The following is a 21,333-nucleotide window of genomic DNA, read 5'->3' as shown; positions in this document are numbered from 1 at the left end:
TCCAGTAGATGTCTCAGAAAGAGTTTGTTGAAATTTTCACTGTGAACATCTCAGACTTAAGAATAAATGCAGTTGACTGCATAGTGATTTGCAACAGTCAGGATTTTTTCTGATGCAAATGAAACCCAAACCAAACTTGCGTAAGCAAACGGCATATTAACTTACACCCAGGGGTACATTCAGGCATAGCTAGATCCAGGAGTTCTGATGATACAAACAGGAATCTGAACTTCATCTCCGAACTCTTTATTTCCTTTGTGTTGGCTTCATTCCCAGCCTGTTCCATACACTAGCTCTTCCTAACAACTTTCAGCTTATATTCTACCAACTTAGCAACTCCAGTAGACTGACAGTCCCAACAAAAGTCTCAGGGACAGTGCTCATTGGCTTGGCTTGTGTCACACCAACTGGTTCATAACTGAATGAATCACTGGTTAGGATGTTGGTCCAGAACTGAATCACATGCTTACCCCTAAAAGGGTGGGTGAGAAACAGTCCCTAACAAACATCATAGTCTGGAAATATAGGGGAAAGAGGCATGATGTTCAAAACAGTTAACAACTAGTATGGCACAGAAACCCACTAGTCAGAATGGATGCTGGCTATAAATAACCAGTGTGGCCATACATGTGTGTGTTGGCTAAATATCAACTCTGTAGAGCAGTGATTGCCCAAAGTGAATTTTGCTCTTACTGGAAGAGAAGCAGATGGATGCTGAACAAGCAAAAGTACAGACTTCCTCTATAGGGTCGCCTGATATGCCCTTCTCCCATCCCTGTTCAGGTGGCAAACTCCTACTCACCCTGCAAGACCCAGCCAAAGAATCTCCTCCTCTGTAAGCTTTTACTTCCCCAGCTCAACCTACTCCAAGTGGTTCATTCCCACACTGGGGCCACTGCCAGGCCTTACTGCTGCCTTTACAATATCACCTTTCACACACTCTCCCAAGTTTTGGTATATATTTGAATTCCTAGGGCTAGGCCTATCTTTTTCATTACTGTATCTCTAGCATTTAGGATTGGGCCTTTCACATGGAAAACATACAATAAATATGTGACGAATGAATGAATGCACATATAAGTTACCCCCAAAGAACCACAGGGCAAAAGGAAAGGAAAGAAAATTACAAGAAAAAGAAAGCTTTCCTAGAAGGAAAAGATAGAGTAAATCAGACAAATAAAAAAATACCATCCAGTACAAAATTAAAGTTCAAAAAGATGAAGGGTTTTTCCCAGTTTCGCAAACCTACTAAATGTTGGAGTTGACTTTTTCCCAAACACCATGTAGTGAAAGGAAGAAAGGAATTTCTGCAAAAACATCAGGTAAATCAAAAATTCATCTTCAAGGGATGGGGCTGGAGTTAGATCCTGGAAGCAAGCAGGAAAATTTAAGGAGGGGGCTGGTATATCCATGAGGGACCCCAAATATATTCCTGTCACCCCAACAGGAAGCAGAGAACCCAAGCAAAGAGAAGACCCTTGGGACTCAAAAACCTTGGAAAGCCTGGGAACACCCAATGCAACCCCTCACATGTCTTGGTGCCTCAAAGAAGGACACACCAGCCTCATGTTACCTAAATTAATGAGAAATAAAAGACCAGTCCTTTAATATAAGCCCCAACAGCCTTAATTCCTTGTGCTCAAAAGGCACATGAAAAGATGCTCAACATTGCTAATTATTAGAAATGCAAATCAAAATGACAATGAGGTATCACCTCACACCGGTCAGAATGGCCATCATCAAAAAGTCTACAAATAACAAATGCTGGAGAGGGTGTGGAGAAAAAGGAAACCTCCTACACTGTTGGTGGGAATGTAAATTGGTACAGCTACTACGGAGAACAGTATGGAGGTTCCTTAAAACACTGAAACTAGAGCTACCATATGATCCTACAATCCCACTCCTGGGTATATATCCAGAGAAATTCATAATTCAAACACATACATGCACCTCAGTGTGCATTGCAGCATTAATTACAATAGCCAAGACATGGAAGCAACCTAAACGTCCATCGACAGAGGTATGGATAAAGAAGATGTGGTATATATAAATACAATGGAATATATTATTCAGCCATAAAAAGGAATGAAATAATGCCATTTGCAGCAACATGGATGGACCTAGAGATCATTATACTAAGTGAAGTAAACCAGACAGAAAAAGACAAATACCATGTGATATCACTTATATGTGGAATCTAAAAAAATGATACAAATGAACTTATTTACAAAAGAGAAAGAGACTCACAGACATAGAAAGAGAATTTCTGGTTACCAAAGGGGAGAGGGGGCTGCGGGGAGAGATAAATTAGGAAGTTGGGATTAACAATGTACACACTGCAATATATAAAATAGATAATCGGGGAGACCTTCAAGATGGCAGAGGAGTAAAATGTGGAGATCACCTTCTTCCCAAAAATACATCAGGAATACATCTACACATGGAACAACTCCTACAGAACACCTACTGAATGCTAGCAGAATACCTCAGACTTCCCAAAAGGCAAAAAAGTCCCCACGTACCTGGGTAGAGCAAAAGGAAAAACAGAGACAAAAGAATAGGGATAGGACCTGCACCTCTGAGAGGGTGCTGTGAAGGAGGAAAAGTTTCCACACACTAGGAAGCCCCTACACTGGCAGAGACGGGGTGGGGGGGGGGGTGCATTGGAGCCACGGAGGAGAGCGCAGCAACAAGGGTGCGGAGGGCAAAGTGAAGAGATCCCCGCACAGAGGATCAGTGCCGACCAGCACTCACCAGCCCAAGAGGCTTGTCTGCTCACCCGCCGGGGCAGGTGGGGTCTGGGAGCTGAGGCTCGGGCTTCTGAGGTCAGATGCCAGGGAGAGGACTGGGGTTGGCTGTGTGAACACAGCCTGAAGGGGGCTAGTGCGCCACAGCTAGCCGGGAGGGAGTCTGGGAAAAAGTCTGGACCTGCTGAAGAGGCAAGAGACCATTGCTGCCGGGTGCACGAGGAGAGGGGATTCAGAGCACCGCCTAAACGAGCTGCAGAGACGGGCGCGAGCCGTGTCTATCAGCGCGGACACCAGAGACGGGCATGAGATGCTAAGGCTGCTACCGCAGCCACCAAGAAGCCTCTGTGCAAGCACAGGTCACTATCCACATCTCCCCTCCTGAGAGCCTGTGCAGCCCGCCACTGCCAGGGTCCCCTGATCCAGGGACAACTTCTCCAGGAGAACACATGGCACGCCTCAGGCTGTTGCAATAACACGCTGGCCTCTGCCCCGCAGGCTCACCGGGCATTCCATACCCCTCCCTAGCCCCGGGCCTGAGTGAGCCAGAGCCCCCTAATCAGCTGCTACTTTAACCCTGTCCTGTCTGAGCGAAGAACAGACGCCCGCAGGCGACCTACACACAGAGGGGGGTCCAAATCCAAAGCTGAACCCCAGGAGCTGTACGAACAAGGAAGAGAAAGGGAAATCTCTCCATGCAGCCTCAGGAGCAGCGGATTAAATCTCCACAATCAACTTGATGTATGTACTCTGCACCTCTGGAATACCTGAATAGACAATGAATCATCCCAAAATTGAGGCCCTGGACTTTGGGAGCAACTGCAGACTTCGGGTTTGCTTTCTGCATCTAATTTGTTTCTGGTTTTATGTTTATCTTAGTTTACTATTTAGAGTTTATCATTGGTAGATTTGTTTATTGATTTGGTTGCTCTCTTCCTTATATATATATATTTTTTTCCTTTTTCTCTTTTTCTGAGTGCGCATCTGTATGCTTCTTTGTGTGCTTTTGTCTGTATAGCTTTGCTTTTACCATTTGTCCTAGGATTCTGTCTGTCCATTTCTTTTTTTCTTTTTTTATTACTTTTTGATTTTTTTTCTTTTTAATAATTTTTTTTAGCTTTTATTTCAATAACCTTATTTTATTTTTCTTTCTTTTTTTCTCCCTTTCTTCTGAGTAGTGTGGCTGACAGGGTCTTGGTGCTCCAGCTGGGTGTCACGCCTGTGCCTCTGAGGTGGAACAGCCGAGTTCAGGACATTGGTCCACCAGAGAACTCCCAGCTCCATGTCATATCACACAGCAAAAGCTCCCCCAGAGATCTCCATCTCAACACTAACACCCCAGCTCCACTCAACAAACTGCAAGCTACAGTGCTGGACACCCTATACCAAAGAACTAGCAAGACAGGAACACAACCCCACCTTATCAGCAGAGAGGCTGCCTAAAATCATAATAAGGTCACAGACACCCCAAAACACACCACCGGACGCGGTCCTGCCCACCAGAAAGACAAGATCCAGCCTCATCCACCTGACCACAGGCACCAGTCCTCTCTACCAGGAAGCCTACACCACCCACTGAACCAACCTTAGCCACTGGGGGCAGAAAAAAGAAAAAAGAATGAAAAGAATTGAGGACAGTCTAAGAGACCTCTGGGACAACATTAAATGCACCAACATTCGACTTATAGGGATCCCAGAAGAAAAAGAGAAAAAGAAAAGGATGGAGAAAATATTTGAAGAGATTATAGTTGAAAAATCCCTTAAAACGGTAAAGGAAATACTCAATCAAGTCCAGGAAGCACAGAGAGTCCCATACAGGATAAATCCAAAGAGAAACATGCCAAGGCACATACTAATCAAACTATCAAAAATTAAATACAAAGAAAAAATATTAAAAGCAGCAAGGGAAAAACAACAAATAACATACAAGGAAATTCCCATAAAGGTAACAGCTATCTTTCAGCAGAAACTCTGCAAGCCAGAAGGGAGTGGTAGGACATACTTAAAGTGATGAAAGAGAAAAACCTACAACCAAGATTACTCTATGCAGCAAGGATCTCACTCAGATTCAACAGAGAAATTAAAACCTTTACAGACAAGCAAAAGCTAAGAGAATTCAGCACCACGAAACAAGCTTTACAACAAATGCTAAAGGAACTTCTCTAGGCAGGAAACACAAGAGAAGGAAAAGACCTACAATAACAAATCCAAAACAATTAAGAAAATGGTAATAGGAACATACGTATCAATAATTGTCTTAAATGTAAATGGATTAAATGCTCCAACCAAAAGACATAGACTGGTTACAAGAACAAGACCCGTATATATGCTGTCTACAACAGACCCACTTCAGACCTAGGGACACATACAGACTCAAAGTGAGGGGATGGAAAAAGATATTCCATGCAAATGGAAATCAAAAGAAAGCTGGAGTAGCAATTCCCGTATCACACAAAATAGATTTTAAAATAAAGACTATTACAAAAGACAAAGAAGGACACTACATAATGATCAAGGGATCAATCCAAGAAGTTACAACAATTGTAAATATTTATGCACCCAACATAGGAGCACCTCAATACATAAGGCAAATGCTAACAGCTATAAAAGGAGAAATCGACAGTTACACAATCATAGTAGGGGACTTTAACAACCCACTTTCACCAATGGACAGATAATCCAAAATGAAAATAAATAAGGAAACACAAGCTTTAAATGATACATTAAACAAGATGGATTTCATTTATATTTATAGGACAGTCCATCCAAAAATAACAGAATATACTTTCTTCTCAAATGCTCATGGAACATTCTCCAAGACAGATCATATCTTGGGTCACAAATCAACCCGTAGTAAATTTAATAAAATTGAAACCATATCAAGTATATTTTCTGACCACAACATTATGGGACTAGATATCAGTTACAGGAAAAACACCTGTGAAAAATACAAACACATGGAGGCTAAATAATATACTACTAAATAACCAAGATATCACTGAAGAAATAATAGAGGAAATCAAAAAATACCTAGAAACGAAGGACAATGAAAACACGGTGGCCCAAAACCTATGGGATGCAGCAAAAGCAGTTCTAAGAGAGAACTTTATAGCAATACAATCCTACTTCAAGAAACAAGAAACATCTCAAATAAACAACCTAACCTTAAAGCTAAAGCAATTAGAGAAAGAAGAACAAAAAAACCCCAAAATTAGCAGAAGGAAAGAAATCATAAAGATCACATCAGATATAAATGAAAAAGAAATGAAGGAAACAATAGCAAAGATCAATAAAACTAAAAGCTGGCTCTTTGAGAAGATAAACAAAATTGATACACCATTAGCCAGACTCATCAAGAACAAAAGTGAGAAGACTCAAGTCAACAGAATTAGAAATGAAAAAGGAGAAGTAACAACTGACACTGCAGAAATACAAAGGATCAAGAGAGACTATTACAAGCAACTATATGATAATAAAATGGACAACCTGGAAGAAATGGACAAATTCTTAGAAAAGAACAAACTTCCAAGACTGAACCAGGAAGAAAAAGAAAATATAAACAGACCAATCACAAGCACTGAAATTGAGACTGTGATTAAAAATCTTCCAACAAACAAAAGCCCAGGACCAGATGGCTTCACAGGCGAATTCTATCAAATATTTAGAGAAGAGCTAACACCTATCCTTCCCAAACTCTTCCAAAATATAGCAGAGGGAGGAACACTCCCAAACTCATTCTACGAGGCCACCATCACCCTGATACCAAAACCAGACAAAGATGTCACAAAGAAAGGAAACTACAGAACAATATCAGTGATGAACATAGATGCAAAAATCCTCAACAAAATACTAGCAAACAGAATCCAACAGCACATTAAAAGGATCATACACCATGATCAAGTGGGGTTTATCCCAGGAATGCAAGGAGTCTTCAATATAGGCAAATCAATCAGTGTGATAAACCATATTAACAATTTGAAGGAGAAAAACCATATGATCATCTCAATAGATGCAGAAAAAGCTTTCAACAAAGTTCAACACCCATTTATGATAAAAACCCTCCAGAAAGTAGGCACTGAGGGAACTTACCTCAACATAATAAAGGCCATGTATGACAAAACGACAGCCAACACTGTCCTCAATGGTGAAAAACTGAAACCATTTCCTCTAAGATCAGGAACAAGACAAGGTTGTCCACTCTCACCACTATTATTCAACATAGTTTTGGAAGTTTTAGCCACAGCAATCAGAGAAGAAAAATAAATAAAAGGAATCCAAATCTGAAAAGAATAAGTAAGCTGTCACTGTTTGCAAATGACATGATACTATACAAAGATAATTCTAAAGATGCTACCAGAAAACTACTAGAGCTAATCAATGAATTTGGTAAAGCAGCAGGATACAAAATTAATGCACAGAAATCTCTTGCATTCCTATACACTAATGATGAAAAATCTGAAAGAGAAACTAAGGAAACACTCCCATTTACCATTGCAACAAAAAGAATAAAACACCTAGGAATAAACCTATCTAAGGAAACAAAAGACCTGTATGCAGAAAACAATGACACAGATGAAAGAAATTGAAGTGGATACAAACAGATAGAGACATATACCATGTTCTTGAATTGGAAGAGTCAACATTGCGAAAATGACTGTACTACCCAAAGCAATCTACAGATTCAATGCAATCCCTATCAAACTACCAAGGGCATTTTTCACAGAACTAGAACAAAAAATTTCACAATTTGTATGGAAACACAAAAGACCCTGAAAAGCCAAAGCAACCTTGAGAAAGAAAAACAGAGCTGGAGGAATCACGCTCCCTGCTTTCAGACTATACTACAAAGCTACAGTAATCAAGACAGTATGCTACTGTCACAAAAACCAAAATATAGGTCAATGGAACAGGATAGAAAGCGCAGAGATAAACCCATCCACATATGGTCACCTTATTTTTGATAAAGGAGCCAAGAATATACAATAGAGAAAAGACAGCCTCTTCAATAAGTGGTGCTGGGAAAACTGGACAGCTACATGTAAAAGAATGAAATTAGAACCCTCCCTAACACCATACACAAAAATAAACTCAAAATGGATTAAAGAACTAAATGTAAGGCCAGACACTATAAAACTCTTAGAGGAAAATGTAGGCAGAACACTCTATGACATAAATCATAGGAAAATCCTTTTTGACCCGCCTCCTAGAGAAATGGAAATAAAAACAAAAATAAACAAATGGGACCTAATGAAACTTAAAGGCTTTTTGCACAGCAAAGGAAACCATAAACAAGACGAAAAGACAACCCACCAAATGGGAGAAAATATTTGCAAATGAAGCAACTGACAAAGGATTAATCCTCAAAATATACAAGCAGCTCATACAGCTCAATATCAAAAGAACAAATAATCCAATCCAAAAATGGGCAGAAGACCTAAATAGACATTTCTCCAAAGAAGATATACAGATTGCCAACAAACACATGAAAGGATGCTCAACATCACTAATCATTTGAGAAATACAAATCAAAACTACAGTGAGGTATCACCTCACACCGGTCAGAATGGCCATCATCAAAAAATCTACCAACAATAAATGCTGGAGAGGGTGCGGAGAAAAGGGAACTCTCTTGCACTGTTGGTGGGAATGTAAATTGATACAGCCACTATGGAGAACAGTATGGAGGTTCCTTAAAAAACTAAAAATTGAACTACCATACGCCCCAGCAATCCCACTACTGGGCATATACCCTGAGAAAACCATAATTCAGACAGAGTCATGTACCACAATGTTCACTGCAGCTCTATTTACAATAGGCAGGACATGGAAGCAACCTAAGTGTCCATCGATAGATGAATGGATAAAGAAGATGTGGCACATAAATACAATGGAATATTACTCAGCCATAAAAAGAAATGAAACTGAGTTATTTGTAGTGCAGTGGATGGACCTACAGTCTGTCATACAGAGTGAAATAAGTCAGAAAGAGAAAAACAAATACCATATGCTAACACATATATATGGAATCTAAATTTTTTAAAATGGTTCTGAAGAACATAGGGGCAGGACAGGAATAAATCACAGATGTAGAGAATGGACTTGAGGACACAGGGAGTGGGAAGGGTAAGCTGGGACAAAGTGAGAGTGACATGGACATATACACACTACCAAATGTAAAATAGATAGCTAGTGGGAAGCAGCCACATAGCACAGGGAGATCAGCTTGGTGCTTTGTGACCAACTAAAGGGGTGGGATAGGGAGGGTGGGAGGGAGGGAGACGCAAGAGGGAAGAGATATGGGGATATATGTATATGTATAGCTGATTCACTTTGTTATAAAGCAGAAACTAACACACCATTGTAAAGCAATTATACTCCAATAAAGATGTAAAAAAAAAAAAAGATAATCAACAAGGACCTACTGTATAGCACAGGGAACTATCCTCAACATTTTGTAATAAACTATAAGGGAAAAGAATCTGAAAAGATATATATATATATATATCTGTATATATATATAAAACTAAATCACTGTGCTGTACACCTAAAACTAACACAATATTGTAAATCAACTATACTTCAATAAAAATAAAACTTTTTTAAAAATGAAAAGACAACTTCCATAATGGGAGAAAGTATTTGCAAACCATGTAGCTGGTAAGGGGTTAATATACAAATATCTAAAATATAGAATTATATATAATAAAATTAATATCCCAAAATATACAAGGAACTCATAAAACTCAATAACAACAACAAAAAATCTGACTTAAAAATGGGCAGAGTACCTGAATAGACATTTCTCCAAAGAAGACATACAAGTGGCCAACAAATACATGACATGGTGTTCAATATCACTAATCATCAGGGAAATGCAAATCAAAACCACAATATCACCTCTCACCTGTCAGAATGGCTATCATCAAAAAGACAATAAATAATAAATGTTGGCAAGGATGTGGAGAAAAGAGAACCCTTGTGCACTGTTGGTGAGAATGTAAATTGTTGGAGCCAATATGGAAAACAGTATGGCGTTTCCTCAAAACAATTAAGAATAGAACTACTATATGATCCAGCAATCCCACTTCTGAGTATATGGGTATATATGTGAAGGAAATGAAATCAGAATCGCAAAGAGATATCTGTACGTGCATGTTCACTGCAGCATAATTCACAATAACCAAGACATAGAAACAACCTAAATGTCCACTGAAGAAAATGTGAGATAGAGAGAGAGACAGAGATAGATACAAAGAGAGAGAGAGAGAGATTATTCAGCCATAAAAAAGGAATGAAACCCTGCCATTTGCAACAACATGGATGGATCTTGAGGGCATTATGCTAAGTGAAATAAATGTACAGAGAAAGACAAATACTTCATGATATCACTTGTATATGGAATCTAAAAAAGCCAAACTCATAGAAACAGAGAGTAGAATGGTGGTCCAGGGGCTGCGATGGGGAAATGAGGAGATGTTAGTCAAATGTTATACTTCCAGTTGTAAGATGAATAATTTCTTGGGATCTACTGTACAGCATGGTGACTATAGTTAACAATACTGTACTATATACCTTAAAGTCGCTAACAGAATAGATCGTGTGTTCTCACCACAAAAAAAAAAAAAAAAAGTAATTATGTGAGGTGACTGAAGTGTTAACTAACCTTATTTGGTAATCATTTCACAATATTTGAGCAACAAATCATCACAATTGTACACCTTAAACTACACAATGATATATACCATTTGTACCTCAATGAAGCTGGAGAAAAAAATGTTTCTAAGTGCATATGGTCAAGTCCAGGAGGGACCAGGCACAAGATCCCAGTTGTCCTCTCCCAGGGGCACTGTATGGACAGCAACTGATTCTCCAAGAAAGAATGTATGACAACACGTACAAAGTATTACCAACCAAAGAAGCTCATCCAAGCCCTGTTGTCCAGGGTTTTTATTGAGGGTCACATAGGCATGGAGCACCCGCCCTCACGGCTGATCTTAGCTACTCAGTTTCCAACCCCTCCAGAGGGCAAAGCCTATGAGATGTACAAAAACAGGCATTCCCCATAAATCACATTGTTGGCATAGATTATCTGGCACGTCCCAAGGTCCCACTAAACAAAGACATTCTTAGCAGGCAGAATATTCCAAGGACTTAGAGGTTATCTCCCAGCAGCCAGTCAAGGGCCAGACCTTCCTTTGGAAAGTGCAGGATTCAAACACCGCAGACCTGCTGAGTCAACCAACCCTTTACAGCAGAAGGACAATATTCAGGTGAGAACGACACCACACTCTCTAGTTACTGGGCAGGAAAGCAAACAAGTGGCTGAAAGGAGACACATTCAGGCAGAACCAGGGCCACCTCCACCCCCACACTACATAGAACCCCCCACGTGGGCAAGAGGAACACTGCCCCTCCCCGGAGGCACTTGTACGCAAGTTCCGTTCCTCCGCAGGCCAGAGGGTGGCCCTTTTGCTGAACACTCACGCCCCACTGTGATGTTTTTTTGGTTTTTTGTGTGTTTTTTGCGGTACGCGGGCCTCTCACTGATGTGGTCTCTCCCGTTGCGGAGCACAGGCTCCGGACGCGCAGGCTCAGCGGCCACGGCTCACGGGCCCAGCCGCTCCGCTGCATGTGGGATCTTCCCGGACCGGGGCACGAACCTGTATCCCCTGCATCGGCAGGCGGACTCTCAACCACTGTGCCACCAGGGAAGCCCGCCCCACTGTGATGTTTAAAAGCCCATCACGGGTTGGGTTTTCAGGGAGACAAAGGCAAGGATGGAGATCTGTGTGCAGGAGGTTTACCAGGGAGCATCAGTCGTAAGGAAGGAAAGAGCAGCAGGCAGGAGGTGGAGCAGTTGCTATGGACACCAGAGGCAATCCCATGGGGAACCTTGAAACTGGGGCATTCCTTCAGAGATGTCCCAAATCAAGGCAAGGGACATGGCCTTTGGAGCCCTTAAAAATCAATCATTGGTTGTGGATGCCATAGGCAGAGGGAGGATTTCCTGGAACTGGGTAGTTTCCTTCAGCCAGAGGCACAACTCAGCTGTGAGCTGTCAGCAGCCAAGTCTCCTGAGAGCTGGGCAGGCACGCCTCCACGGTCCTACATAGAAGGCTGGGGGCACGGCACCCAGCACAAAGCCTGTCACCAAAGAGGGAAGAGAAAGATGGGAGAAACTTTGAATTGATTAAGATTTAAAACTCAGGATGGCTTAAGAATCCTGAATTGATTGTATACCCAGGAGACTAGGTTTTCAACCAGAAGAGTCTTGGTGAACCTTGACTTGACAAGACTGAGTCTAGCACTGGAGTAAAAAGGGGCTGATGTGGATCTAGGAAAAAGAAGGAAACTAGGATTCAGAAACACAGCAGACCTCGTGGACTGGGGTAACTCTAAATATGTGGTAGTTTATCTCTGAGCCCAGCAACTCAAGATGTAGCAAACAGACAGCATTCCATCTCTCTGGCCTGAAGAAGAGCTGGGGAGGAGCAAGTCGGCCACAGCAACTGTGAGTGGTCACTAAGCTCCATCAATCTGATCTCCTTGAGGAAGGTGATGCTCCCTCCAATATAAAGAATAAAACTTTCCTTTTAAACTAGAAGACATAATATTATAAGCGCATAACCTCTTTGCCCAGCAATTCCACTTCTAAACACTTATCCTACAGATGAACACATACATATGCACCAATGTACATACAAGCATAGGTTGTAGTGGAAAATGACAGAAAACATCCTGAATGTTTAGCTTCAGAGAACTGGTTAACTAATTTATACATATCTATATGCTGGAACACTTCACAGCCACTAGAAAAAAGGAGGCACCTCTGGATGTACTGATATGCAACAAAGATACATAACAAAGACACCTTATTAAGTGAAAAAAATCAAGATGCAGAATAATGTGTACACTGTGCTATCATTTATAGCTTTTAAATTGGAAAGGGACCATACATCCATACATTATTCTATACAAAGAGTGTATCTGCTGGAAGATTTCAAGAGAAGCCAGCGACATTTGTTACCTTTGGGGAGGAAGAACTGGTGGTTGGGATAAGAAGGAGACTTCCTTTGCGCTGTACGCTTTGTTTTTACTGTTAAAATTTTTTTGCCATATGCACATTCCCTATTCAGAAAAGACTTTTTTTTAGCTAGGAACAATGAAAAATCCCATAGGCATGCAAACTAAATTAAGTAGCCATTCCTATAGCTGCAACATGCCTTTAAATTTGCAAGCACCCTGGCCTCCAAGATTGATTGGTTGTGAATTGAGAATCTCAGCGATTTCCTTTCACAGGGACAGATGTTGACATTGTTCCTCTGATTTTTTACAGATGTTTGCCTTCCAGAATCTTTGTGTTTTTTTTTGCGGTACGCGGGCCTCTCACTGTTGTGGCCTCTCCCGTTGCGGTGCACAGGCTCCGGACGCGCAGGCTCAGCGGCCATGGCTCACGGGCTTAGCCGCTCCGCGGCATGTGGGATCTTCCCGGACGGGGGCACGAACCTGTGTCCCCTGCATTGGCAGGCGGACTCTCAACCACTGCACCACCAGGGAAGCCCCAGAATCTTTAAAATCGGATTTCTCTGTCAATTTGGAAATCCCAAATTTCTCATACCAAATGAAGATAACAGGGAAGTTCGAAACCATTACCACAGTTTGAAAGAGTTTATAGGTGGCAACTGGTGATGGGAAGGGGGAGATATCTAAGGAGGAGGCAGGACATCTCTTCCATAAGCCCCCTTGTCACTGTGTGCCTCAGTTTACCTGACTGAGCTAGCTGGACGGGAAGTTTGTGTCAATATATAGGACATGGGCTTTGGAGTCTGAACAGCCATGGGCTCTAATTTCGGCTCCACCCCTCTCGGGCTGTGCTACTTTGAACCATTTCTTTAACTCGGCTGGTCCCTTTTCTCTCATCTGTAAAATGGGGCTAATATCACCCACCTTGCAGTGTGATTTTGCAATTAGGTGATGCAACGAATGGAAAATTCTTGGCACTGCTGAGCACTCCACGAATCCTTTTTCCCCACCCCCTCCTTGACCACTCCTCTGAGTTTTTCCTCCTTCGTCATGTCCATTTTTTGCTTTAAGACATCAGGGGCTTTCACGGGATGCCCAGGTTTTCCCATTTTGAAACATTAGACGGAAATGTTCACCAACCCCCAAGACTCTCCTGACCTGTGAATTCTCCCCTTAGGACTCTGCTCTCCCTAAATGACAGGAGACAGGAATGTTATCCACTAATAAAAACCAAACCACTGCTGCTTGTGCATCTTAGCTAATAATGCCCAATGTGCATTGAACACTTACTCTATCAGGATCTTGATAGGCATTTCACCTGCATTATGCCATAAAATCCTCTCAACGATAAAAAGGCACTATTATTACTCCCATTTATAGATGTGGAAAATGAGCACCAGAGGTGATGGAACTTGTTGAACATCTGAGTGGTAGATCTGGGAATCAAACGAACCTGAAGCCCAACCACAGAAAAATCTCAAGGTCAAGCTGGGTCTCACCACTTATTATTAATAAGGCTTTATGCACCTTGGATGGATATGATGTGGGGGTGAATTCTGTTCTCACACCAAATGCAGTCCTTTGGGGAGCTGGCACTTATAAGTTGTGCAGCCATGGATGACTCAAAGCATGTCTTAGAGTCTTAATGTCCTCATCCAGCAAATGAGGACAGCAAGGATGACAGAGAGGGCTTAAAAAGGGGTTTTGGAAATGTTATGGACTGAATGTTTGTGTTTCCCCAAAATTCACATATTGAAGCCCTAATCCTGAATATTATTGTATTTGGAGGTGGGGCCTTTGGGAGGTAATTAAGTGTAGATGATGTCATGAGGGTGGAGCCCCCATGATGCCATTAGTGCATTTATAAGAAAAGGAAGAGACCAGAGCTCTCTCTTTCTCTGCCATGTGAGGATATAATGAGAAGATGGCCATGTGCAAACCAGGAGGAATCTCACCAGACCCCAAATCTCCCAGCACTTTGATCTTACACTTCCCAGACTTTAGAACTCTGAGAAATAACATGCCTATTGTTTAAGCCACCCAGTGTACGGTATTTCGTTAGCAGCCCAAACTGACTAAGACAGTAAAGGATGGTTGGTCCTCCCTCCAACATTTCTACTTTCCAATGCCCAGCTTGGGAAAGGCAATCAGGACAGTGAAAGAAAGCATGCATCACAGACATGGGTGTTCCTGTGCTATTGGTATTGGAAAGGTCAAACAGGATTATAACCCTGAGAACATACAAAACTTGGAAAAATTTATTAAGGGATATTAGGTTTACACATACACAAAAAAATGAGTTCTTTGCCTGAATAATTTAGAGAACATTTAAGAGAACATGAGTTTGAAATCTTAGAGCTTTATTTTGTATACTGATAAACAGTAATTGACATTATAAAGCTGATGTTTACTGAGTGGGTAATTTATGCCAGGTACTGGTTGCTAAGCATATTCTATGCATTGTATCATTTAATTCTCACAGTACTATCACTACCCTTACAATCTTGGGTCCATTTACCCATGCACAGTAAAGCCAATCTACTGACACCAGGCTGTGGTGAAGGGAAGCACAGCATTCACTGCAGCCGTCGAACAAGGAATTCAGGCAGCTAATACTCCAAAGACTTGAATTCTTTGTTTGGCACCTGCAATAAATGCTGTGCTTTCCTTCACCACAGTCTGGTGTCAGGAGATTGGCTTTACTGTGCATGGGTGAATGGACCCAAGTTTGATTCAGTAACAATTTTGGCACCCAAGATGGGATGGCAGTCCCAAGGGGGCATTTCACCTGCGGCACATGGGCCTCTGGCCAGTGGCGGCTTCCAGATCCTGTCCAGCAGCTGCCTGAGCACCTTTGTCTCAGAGACAGTCCTGAGTGCTTACCAATAAGCAGGCATCATTATCCCAGGGCGCTTTTGATTTTTGTGGTAAAGGAAACAAGAGGCAGGCAAAGGACATGGCGGGGCAGGGGCAGGGGTGGGGGGAGTTCTGTCCCAGGAAGGCCCCATAGGGTCCTGCTCGGTTACACCCTTTTCAGATAAGAAAAGTGACATTCAGAGAGGTTAACTCGCTTGCCCAAAGTCACACAGCTTCTAGTAAGGGGTAGAGGCAGAGTTTGATCCCAGGTAGTCTGATTCAAGGATTCACCCACCACACTCTACTGTAATAATAGAAAATCCTCATGGAATTTTCCATGAGAACAAAACATCTGCCCCGCCCCAGCCAACCTTTTCATTTACTATATCTCTGGGCACATGGAGAATAAAAATCAACCATAAAAGGAAGGGCCGGAGATGCCAGTTTTATCAAGGTCCTACTGGGTAAAGGGAAGGATGGCTCAAGCTGCCTAAAGGAGAACATTGACAACAGTCACTTTCCAGGGAGGGAGAAAGCACCTTAGTACCCGAGAGCGGGTGGGCTGGGCACAGCCTGAACTGATGGTCATCTCCAACCGTAATTAGACTGGGAAGAAAAAGTGCTCTTCTAACTGAGCTAAAGGAAAGTCAGAAGCACTTTAAAAGTTCTGGCCAGAGCATGCAGCACTGATGTGGGAGGTGAAGGAGTCTGGCTTTACCCCGCAAACAAAAGGAAAACAGGAGGTAAGAAAGCAGTCGCTCCCGAAGGAAGCATCCGTTTATTTCACTCTGCCAGGTGCCCACAGTTGATGTTTTTGTGTCCCTAATATAATCAGGGGCCCAATCTCTGCATTCAAGGAACATATTCCAGCAACTTGAAAGTAATTTAACAGCAGGTCCCCATGTACCAATCCAAAGAATATCACGGGGCACAGGTTCTCAGCTCCATCAGGTCCAATGCCCTGATGTTCTTGCTGATATTTTGAAATGGAGATGAGATTGGGAGATCCAATTCCTAATAATGCTCCTAAAGTCCCCTTTCCTGCCTCACCAGTTCTCCTGCCTTTCTCAGTTCCCACACAGGAACCCCCATAGAGTTCTTTTGACCCCCAAACACCTGGTAGTTTATTGCCCTACCCTCAACATTGTGTCTCTCAACCCCTGTCAAGTAGATTAACTTAACCCTTTTGTCTCCACTTTTTAGCCATCTCTGCTCTCTTCCTCCCCAGATTTTACATGAGAAAAGTCCCAGGAACCAGCCAGGACAAGGTCTGGGCTCTCCTTAAAATGCAGAGAAGGCTATGAACCCCCTCAAAATAAATCTTTCCCCCATGGAGAAAGAACATTTGTGCCAGGCACCAAACTAGACCTTTGAGATACAATATTTCTTGGCACCTACTAAGTAGGGAATGATTAAAGTAATTATTATGTAAACCAGGGGTCAGCAAACTACTGTCTGCATATCAAATCCATGTCATCTGTTTTCCTACGGGCTGCAAACTAAGAATGGTTTTTACATTTTAAATGACCGGAAAATAAAACAAAAGAGGGGTACTATTTCATGATGTGAAAATTACATAAAATTCAGAGTTCATAAATAAATTTTATTGGAATTCAGCCACTCTCATTTGCTTCTGTATTGTTTATGCCAACCTTCAAGCTACAAAAAAGAATTGGGTAGTTGCTACAGAGACTTTATGGCCTGAAAAGCAGAAAATATTTACCATCTGGGTCTTTCCAGTAAAAGTTTGCTGACTCCTGGTTTAGACACGGAACAAGTGCCCTTGAGCACCTACAGTGTGCCAGGCGCTAAGGTTACAGAGAGAGAGGGCAATCAACAAGGATATTCCTTCTCAAAATTTCTAAAAGCGTGTTATTCTGAATCATGTAGACTTGGGATCCCATCTCAGCTCTACTGACCTTTTGCACATGTTTCTTGACCTCAGTTTCCTCATATATAAAGCTGGGTTGTGGATGACCTACTCACAGGGATATGTGGATATAAAATGACACAACCTGTGCAAAACTCCTCAAACAGAGAAAAGAGACCAGCGGTTCACAGTTCCTTCCTGGTTCTCCCTCCCACCCCACGTGTGCCGAGAAAGCAGATGAGAATGAGTAAGCGGGGTCACAGCCTCCTTGTCTAAATGTTTCTTGTTAGAAAACATCTTTCTTCTTAACATCCCTTCCTATGTGAAAAATCTCCGTCAGAGGAATATGAAAAGGCCCTAACCTACAGTCAGATGGAAGGCAAGCGTGTGATCTCACAGCTACATCATTTTCGTCTGCCTCTATACTGATCTGATGCTGCCCCCCTTTAAAAAAATAATAATAATATGAAAATTGGGAAGTGGAAAATTTCATCCTCTGAATTTTTCAAAGACTAATTCAGTTGTAATCACAGAAGATTGAAACGAGGATTCACGACACATATCTCTTCCTCCTGGGCAGATGAATCTATGACTTGCATTTGATTTTAAATGTCATTCTCCTGCATCGTCAGTGGGTTTGATTGATAGAGCACATGAGGCCACTCAGTAAAATGATACAGTGGAGATCAAAGCATGAAAGATAATTTTCGTCGAAATGTCTGTAGCCGATGGTGAGTTATAAGCCGTTGTCTCCCACTTTATGGAACACAATTTCATTTAAAGCCGAAATCTGTCACTTCAGCATTGTTTATTGAAATGCGTCCCACACCACGGTCTCCGGAAGAACAGTGTCAAGTCAAAAGGTAGAAAATCAAATGGATACAAAGACCTCAGGACAAAATAAAGTAAGGGGAATGGCTTCTGATTTGCATAAATATTATCCACCGGTGATGCATGTGGAACAAGAAATGAAGTCACTCATCTGCAAGGTAAATACGCGGCATTGTCAGAGGGGCCTGACAGAGCCCCACAAACCCAGGGAGTGCTGCTCGGCGGCTCATAGGTCTCCGTTTCATAACTCTGCTTTATTCATGGGTCCACAAGGAGAGTCACAACTGGGTTTTTATATTTGCACAACTTTTTTTAACCTTTTCTTTTGCATTCATTAATATTGTCAATATATCATGATTGAGGATCTACCTGAGGACCATCGGGAGTTATCTAGAAGGCAGGAGGGTGGAACACAAGAAACTTCAGTTAAAAGCTATGGGCTTGAGTCCAGGTGTTCCCACTTTCCAGCTCTGGGAACTTGAGCAAGTCCCTTCACCGTTCTGAACCTCAGTTTCCCCATTACCGAGTTGAGGGGAAATGAGTCCAGACTTGGAAATGCTTCGTACATTGCTGAGTGCTTCACAGATGCAAGGCCCAAGGATAGCACCATTCTAGGCACTGTCACTGATGCAGGAAGCCTTGGTTGTCACTGATTCAATGAAGGTGTCTCTACAGCTAAGGGTCATCGGTCTCAACAGAAAGGTTTTATGGAGAAAATGACTCCATTGAGGCATCTTGATTCCTCTGACACCAATGGACTCTATGATGTTGTGACAGTCACTTTGGAGATTCCTGGATTGCCTAGTTCACCAGGATGCTATATTCTGGAACCTTCCCAGTCTCCTGCCTCATCACTCACCACACCCCACAAGCTTTTCCTACACTTTGGTAGATGCTACTATTGCTTATCTAAGAAAGAACCCCTTCTTCTTTGCTAAGGGAACCCCAATTTTTTAGGTACTGAACAGTCACATGATTCAGGAGAAGCTATAGCCCTCCTGAGCCATGAAGAGTAAACCTTGATTGATCTAAACCAATCATAGTAATACTGACCCCCTTTCTAGTGATTGCTTTAAGAACAGGCACGTGACCAATTGTGACCAAAGAGGATTGATGGGAACTTTATTGGGTGCCTTTAGAAGTATCTCCTGTTGTCAAAAAGTGATACAGGAAGACAAATTTTCTCTTCTGGTCTTTGGACATTGTTGTGTGAGGATGTGATTTTGGAGCTATGGCAGCCATCTTGTGGCCAATAGAGGAAAAGACTGGGACAAAGGCCACACTCCATAAGTCAGAGCAGAAAGATGGCAAGAGCCCAGGTCTTTGATGATGTGACTGAAATACTGAATAAGACAATTCTAGAGTTATCCTACCTCCAAACTCCTTTTTATGCAAGATAATAATTCTCCAAATGAGTTGTTTAAACCATTTGAGTTTTCTGTTACTTGCTAACAAATACATGTGGATTCCAAGTTGTTATTTCTTTGTACGGAATTCACTCCTGATACAATTCACCCTCGCTGGCCTCACTGGCAGGTGGTGGTTGGACTGCGGGGCTGGGGGGGGGGTGGTCTAGGAGGACTTTTCAGGACAGGGTTGTAAAGAGCTGCCTTATCTCTGATCCCTGTTACTAGGCCTCAGGCTTTCTGTACCCCTCCTCCAACCACCCACCCACACCCCATTGTTTGGCTAATTCCTCTTCATATTTCAGGTTTCAACTTAACAGTCACTTCCTCAGCCAGACCATCTCTGGCCAGCACCCATCCAAGGTCAAAATACCCTACGATTTATACATTCTCATAGCTCCAATATGTTCTTCATAGTGTTTATCATTATTTGTAATTATACATTTATTTGTTTCACTATGATTAATGTCCAACTCTGTAAGCTCCATGAGGGCAGGGACCACATTGTGTTTACCACTTTATACCCAGCCCCTACAACAGAGACAGATACATAATAGTTGCCTCAGTAAATATTTATTGAATACATGAATTAACTGGTTGATCAACGCCCCTACATTCCAGTCATACTTGGTTCCTGAAAATACCCAAATTCTGGCCTGAAATGTCCTTCAAACCTCCATTGTGTGCAGTCTTGAGAAACAGAAGCCAGAGGGGACAGAGTCTCCTTCCCACAATCAGGGGGCTCGGAGGTTTTGTGGAATGAAGAATTTTCAATGCTAAAATTATTATAGTCCCAGGAAAATCAGGACAGTTGGTCACCCTACATGTGACTGAGCATGGGTCTGGGCACAGCCAATCAGATGATTTCTCCTGCGATTTGCCTCCTGATGCAAGAGCATGGGGCCTATTGGATTTCCATGGATTCTCTGCAGGGACAGCTGTGGTCTGCAGACCAGCCCATCCCCAACACATGCTGTTGGTGGAGTTGCCGCCATATAGCCCTCTACGGCAACCTTGGTTTGGGGCCCTTTTCCTAGGCTGGTCCTTCAGGACTCTCCTCAAAATATTCTCTTTTTCTTTAGAGTTATTTTGTGGGGTGAACAACTGAGAACTCAGAGACGCAGACAAAAAATCATATCTTATTGTTTAAGTCCCCAGCACAAGCCCTGGCACAGAGTAAGTGTTAGTGAGAGGTTTACTGAATGAATAAATGAGCTGACCCCTCTCTGGGATATGGTATCAATCAGGATCATGGCAGGAAACACATGGCTTGCTCAAGTGGTATAATCAAGAAGAGTTTAATAAAGGGCTATGTACAGAGCTTTGAGCGAGATTTAGGAAAACCCAAAAGAAATGCTGCAGTACCCCACAACTAGCAAGAGTGAGGAGCCAGTACAACCCCAGAAGAGGAAGAAGATGAAACAGTTATGGAACCCAAGGAGGGTAGCTATAGCTGTTGGAGAGAGCTGCCTGGCAGGAGCTGCGACCTTCAGTAGAGAGAGGCAGCCAACCCATGGCAACTCAGCGGGGAAGAGCCAGAGGAATAAATCCCCCAACCTCTCTCTCCCCCCACCCTCTACTATCCTATGGGGGTCCTCTA

General features: G+C 42.3%; 1 long non-coding RNA gene across 4 annotated transcripts in view; it reads right to left on the bottom strand.

Annotated features, from left to right (window-relative positions):
- LOC307197603 overlaps window positions 1-21,333 on the bottom strand; it is an 847,911-nt gene that overhangs the window by 769,788 nt on the left and 56,790 nt on the right. The window lies entirely within an intron of this gene.

Source organism: Stenella coeruleoalba (genome assembly GCF_951394435.1).
Source record: "Stenella coeruleoalba genome assembly, chromosome: 15".
Classification (NCBI taxonomy): domain Eukaryota; kingdom Metazoa; phylum Chordata; class Mammalia; order Artiodactyla; family Delphinidae; genus Stenella; species Stenella coeruleoalba.
This window is presented reverse-complemented; position numbering and strand designations above follow the sequence as displayed.